The sequence below is a fragment of the Pseudonaja textilis genome, chromosome 10 (assembly GCF_049901715.1).
Source record: "Pseudonaja textilis isolate UNSWEBS1 chromosome 10, rPseTex1.2, whole genome shotgun sequence".
Taxonomy (NCBI): Eukaryota; Metazoa; Chordata; class Lepidosauria; order Squamata; family Elapidae; genus Pseudonaja; species Pseudonaja textilis.
Window position 1 is genome coordinate 20,297,482 of NC_141999.1, and position 6,000 is coordinate 20,303,481.

At 44.0% G+C, this 6,000-nt stretch overlaps 1 protein-coding gene across 6 annotated transcripts in view; it reads right to left on the reverse strand.

Moving 5' to 3' along the window:
- Nucleotides 1-4,198, reverse strand: part of PHLDB3 (pleckstrin homology like domain family B member 3) — a 53,422-nt gene extending 49,224 nt beyond the window's left edge. For 3 of the 6 annotated variants that reach the window (XM_087940052.1, XM_087940051.1, XM_087940049.1), the window contains exon 1: nucleotides 4,044-4,186. The gene's annotated coding sequence lies outside the window, so the exon portion shown is untranslated. Of the gene's footprint in view, nucleotides 1-4,043 lie in introns of all 6 variants that reach the window. The other 3 variants (XM_087940050.1, XM_087940047.1, XM_087940048.1) reach the window with 3 other exon arrangements.
- Between the last annotated feature and the right edge of the window lie 1,802 nt (nucleotides 4,199-6,000).

Sequence of the window (6,000 nt, forward strand, 5' to 3'; positions counted from 1 at the left end):
CCCCCTGCCTAAGCTGGAGAAGCAAGACAGCTGTTCAGTGAGTCACCAATTTTGCAAACTTTTTTTTTACCACGGTTGCTAAGCAAATCACTGCGGTTGTTAAATTACTCGCATGGTTGATAAGCAAATTCAGTGTCCAACTTCAACCCCTTGTCAGAAGTTGGCTGGAAATGTCGCAAAGGGCGATCACATGACCGTGGGACACTGCAACCATCGTAAATTCCTGCTGGTTGCCAAGCACCTGAATGTTGATCATGTGATAGTTGGGACACTGCGATGGTCGCAAGTGCGAGGACTAGGTTGTCAGTTGCTTTTTTCAATGCCATTGTAACTGAATGATCACTATATGAAAGATTGTAAGTTGAGGTCTGCCTGCATAGGAGAATGTGTTTTCTCCTAGTGGGGGTAGAATTTTATACATCATAGTCTAAATTGGGGTCCCCAAACTTGGCAACTTTAAGACTTGTGGACTTCAACTCCCAGAATTCTCCAGCCAGCATAGTCTTAAAGTTGCCAAGTTTGGAGACCTCTAGTCTAAATTATTATTTTTCAACCTTGGCCACTTTAAGGTGGGTGGACTTCAGCTCCCAGAATTCCACAGCCAGCATGCTTCTGGGAGTTGAAGTCGCCCATCTTCAAATTGCCAAGGTCTAAAAGTGTTGCTGTAGCTCAGCGTTGAACCAGACAAAAAGACTACCCTGTGAGATAATCCTCCACCTTCTGCATAAAAACTTCTAATGAACTATGGCACAAACCAAAGTTCCTCCCTCATTCACTAAACAAGGTGTCCAATCTTTATTCCAATTTCATTTTAAATTGTATTTTATCCAGTTCCATTTTAAATGGTTTTCATCAGATTTTAGTAATAATTTATGTCTGGAACTCTGCACTTTGATATGGCCCATGGGCTAATCAATAAGGTAAACTAAAGTGTCAAATCTGCTGCACAATTCAATCAGAGGCACTTTGTGTATGTGTGTGTGTGTTTGTGTTTAACTGATTTATCAACCAAACATGACCACTCTTAAGTCATCCCCCCCATGTAGAATCTCAAATAAAGCCTCCAGTTTTACCGTGTTTTCCCAAAAATAAGACCCTGTCTTATTTTTTGGCCAACAAAAAAGGCACTAGGTCTTATTTTCCGGGAATGTCACCCACTGACTAACCTCACTTGCGCGCATCGCCTCCAACCTCCTTTTTGCTGTCAGAGTCCTTCAGGAACCTCTTCTTCTGCAGCCAATAACAGAGCTCCGGATTGATCTGAGCCTTGCCAGCCTTGCCGGCTGCAGAAGAAATGGGTTGGCAAGGCAGGTGTCAGGGGGTGCGAGGCCTGGCTACAACTGTCCAAAGGTTAGTAGTAGGGTAGCTCCATCCTCCCCTCTCCACCCTAGCTTAATTTTTAGCCGTGCACTCTGGAGCGGGCGGGATCTTAATTAGGGCTTATTTTGGGGTTAGGGCTTCTATTGGGCACACATGTAAAAACTCAAGCTAGGACTTACTTTCAGGGTAGGTCGTATTTTGGGAAAAACAGGGTATACGTGGAGAGAAAGACTGATATCTCTGATCTCTCTCTCTCTCTCCATAAAGACCTTGGACAAGCTCTTGTTTGCTTAGCCTAGCTGCCTTTCGTGGGTTGCTTTAAGGATAAACAGCCTATAAATTTTTCTAAGTCTCAAGGACGGGACAGAAAGTCTCTTTTCCATGGCAAGAGCATTACTAGACTGACGTCAAAATCCCCTTTAACCAAGAGATTTGTCTCTGCTCCAGAAACTTAACATCCTGATTTAAATCCTTGTGGCATTCCGTACAAGCCGCTGGGATAAACTGCTTTGCTCAGCTATTTTCAAGCCGGTTGAGCAAGGGAGAAATCTTACACATATCACATTAAAAAATGATTGTAGTGTCTTGGTACAACCCATCAGGACACATTTCCTACTGGCTGGGCTCCAACACGACTCCTTCTTTATTAACAATTTATTTATATATTTTCCTTAACATACGTAAGTATTATATGAATAGTCTGGGTTAATTTGCTTCCATAATGGGGTATAATATAATATTAAACATAAAGCCTACCTAACATTATTTTTCCAATTTCTACTTCTATTGTTCAGCCATTGATAAAATAAACCCCAGGGTTGAAAGTATTCTGCATCTTCTTTATCTTTTATCTTCAGTGTCAACCTATCCATTTCTGCACAATCTAGTTATTTTTTTAAACTACATCTTCTTCTATGGACGGTTTCTCATTTTTTCCAATGCTGTGCATATATAATTCTTCCTCATGACTTCTTTTATGGTGCAATCATCTCCTACCTACCAAAACTCTATCTTTTTATTAAAAAAAAAACTTTTCAATCACCTTTCTGCCTTCACATCATATTACCAGCCTCTAGAGCAGGGGTGTCCAACCTTGGCAACTTTAAGACTTGTAGACTTCAACTCCCAGAATTCCTCAGCCAGCTGGCTGAGGAATTCTGGGAGTTGAAGTCTACAAGTCTTAAAGTTGCCAAGGTTGGACACCCCTGCGTCTAGGGGATGCAAATCTTCCTGGGAAAAGTCAACGTTGCTCAGAATAACCCTGACTGACAGCCATCCTTGTCACAACTTGCACACGCTTCTTTTCAAGCACGGGAGATGTTTCTCTCTCTTTAAACCCTTCTGTGCATGAATCCCTTTTGATTTCCTCTTTCCAGACTCCCAGCGTGACCCACAACCACTTTCATCTCTTCTACGGATGGAAAACTTTGGATTCAGTTCCACCAACCCCATTTCAAACTCCAGGAAAAAAAAAACAAATGCATCTTTTGTACTGCTTGCTTCGGACCTTGAACGCTACGCATGAAGGAATCCAACTTTCTGGGAAGACAGTAACCTTATTTGGAGACCCCATTCTGCCTTTGTTCCCAGGGGACGAACCCCAGACAATATGCCCCATTTGCCAGGAATCCATAAAGTCATTACCTCTGACCCTTCCCAAGTTCTCCACGCCTGGCCTTCAAGAAACATCCAACACCAGGTCCCCCCATTCCAGTCTGGGAGATACTGGAGATATTTTATTTTTTCTGAGTAGAACAGAGCGTTCATTCAATCCATTCAATCCAATTTACTGCGGTCCAAGACCAGGAAAAGGTCATAAACGAATAAAATTTAAGGCTGTGTTAAAATACATTGGTAAAGCAACTAGCATCTCATAGGTGAAATCCAGATTACAGCCCCTATTAAGTAATAATGTAAACCCTAAAATTATATCGAGGTCTAAAATTACAATAGAGTTGAAGGTGCCTATTAATATCAGCAAGGTAGTACTATCTAAAAGTTAAATGAATTGTAGTGACACAGAATGCTCTGCTGGATATTGGCCCATTAGAACTGGACTGACCTTCTGCACAAAACTACAACAGGAGGTTAGCTACTTCACTTTATTGGCATTGCACCCTGTAGCACAAAATTAAATGCCATCTTCGGTGTACATCATAAAAATAAAACTATAAAAATAAAACAAACACACACATGCTTCAACATTCCATGCAACTGAAGTGAAAACCCCTGAAATTGCATTAATATTGCACTAAAATACAGTAGAATTCAACATATAATTACTGTTCTGGGATAGAAGCTGTTTTTCAGCCTGTTTGTCCCTGTTTTTAGGTACTTCTATAAGCAGCACCTGGGCATCGGCTGAATCTGGATGGCCAGGAGATGTACTTTTTAGTTTTGGGGCTACTGCGACCATCACGTGCAGCAAGCATTCATTCACTCTCAACCCAGGAGAAAGCGTTGCTTTCTCTTCCTGGATCCAGTTGCTCCCTTCCAATCCAATCAGATGCTGTCCTCATCCACGAGGATCTGATAGGTAGTGAGTGGGTAGGGGTCTATTTTCCAGGGCTGCCCTTCAGTCTTTCTCCTCTACTCTCCGCACCTGCGTTTCCTCTTTCCCCCTCCCCCTTACCTGCATGCCCAGCTACTCCTGGCTCCTCTCACCACCACCTTTTGTCATGGGGGGGGGTCTTATCCCAAGGTGATAGGCAGCTGTCACTCACCTGGTAGGGGCCCCGTTTCTTGCGATTTGCAAGCCGCCCGGGCAGCTGTCCGTCCTCTTGGGGGGTGCCTGCCTTCCTCTTTCCTGCTCAGAAGTGGAACGGCTGAGTTTTTCAGCCTGCAGTGTCAGCCTGAAGGAGCTGCCGCTCAGCTTCCTGGTGTGTGTGTTTTTTTTTTCAAACAAGTTTTACAACCCTGCTTTGGAAAAACAAAACCCGTGACATCATAGGGCTCGCTGGAAGGGGGTTAATTGGGGGGGAGAGAGAGAAAGAACTGGCTGCCCTGGAAAAGTTTTGCTCTGAATTGAATTTGGGGCGAGGGAGGAAGAAGACTAGGAAAATCCCAGCTGTGTTTTTTTGTGCGGGGTGGGGGGGAGCTCTGGCCTGAGAGGGAAAAAGTGGCTTCTTGAATGACAGCTTAGAGGGGAATTCAGCAGCAGATGACAAGCAGGGAGAGAACTGGGTGCAAAGGTTGCTGGGTTTTTTTTCTTTTTCTTTTTGGCAGACAAGTTCAAATATTTCTGACGTCTTTATGTCAAAGAACTAGTGGAGGTTTCTGGACTGGAGGATGCCTGAACTACAACTCCCAGCATGCTGCATTCTGGGCCCTGCTGCATTGCTGGAAGTTTTAGACCAGTGTTAGGAAGAGATTGGACTACCAAATCTTGTCTGGAATGGTAATCAGGGTTAGGGTTGGACTAGAACGTCCCTTGCAACGTTGTCGTTTGGTTAAAAGTTGCCCGCTGAGGATGGATCGAAAGCCGTGTTGGTCAGACCTTTCGGCACTTAAAAATCTCTAAAGCATTTTTCAAACTTTAGGAGGATAACAGATTAACAGAGTTGGAAAGGGACCTTGAAGGTCATCTAGTCCAATTCCCCCCCTCACACCCAAGCAGGAGACCCTACACCATTTCAGACAGATGGCAGTCTGATCTCTTCTTGAAAGCTGAACTGAGTCAGCTCCCAGAGTTCCCCAGCCAGCAGGATTGGAGTTGTTAAGTGGATCCTGTGGTCACTGAGCGAATTTGGCTTCCCCCACATTGACTCAGTTTGGCAGAAGCCGGCTGGGAAGGTCACAAAAAGTGATCATGTGTTATTAGCAACGTCATAAATAGATGAATAGATTAAAAGAGTTGGAAGGGATCTTGTAGGTTATCTAGTCCAACCCCCTGCCCAAGCAGGAAATACGTGCCCAAATTATGTGATTTGGGGTGCGCGGACGATGCTGGGACAGCCATAAATGCAAGGAGCGGTCATAAGTCAGTGTTTTCAGTGCCGTTGTGACTTTGGTTGGTAAACGAAAGTTTGTGAGTTGAGAACTACCTGTAGTTACCTTTACAAGAAAAAGAGCAGGAAGAAGGAAGTTCCTTGTGCCCGTCTCTCCATTCAAGTGGCTTCTGTTTCCCACAACTGGCAGCCATCATTTCTACTGAATAATTATATATTGCTTGTACCTTAATAATAGAGGAAATGGCTATTTAGGCTACCATATAATGAATCCCTGTGGAGGCAGGTAAGGAGGTGGCAGGAAAACTGACTCCACCCTGCAAATCTTAACTGATTCTGTTTTTTTCCCCCTTGTGCTGTTGTCGTTGTCAACCGCACAATCTGCCAGATGTTGAGACTAGACCTGGTGTTTTTAATCCACCTGTCAAGTACTTCCCAGGGATCTGGAATCTTCTTTTTCTTCTAAACTGCCCTAATATCTCACCGTTCACATTTTCCCTTGCTCCAGTGGGAAAATACCCAAACAAAGCTGAATGCCATGCATATATATATGGTATAATGGGCTGTGTGATGGCCTGGTGAGTTTTGTACATATACCAACATCAACTCCATCAACCAATCAAGAGGCAGCAGCACAGCCAACCAGCCCAGCACACCAGCCCCCACCACCAGTATTTATAGAGAGACGACAGCTCCAATCACATACTGCTTGCAGTGGCATGAAGCCAAAAGC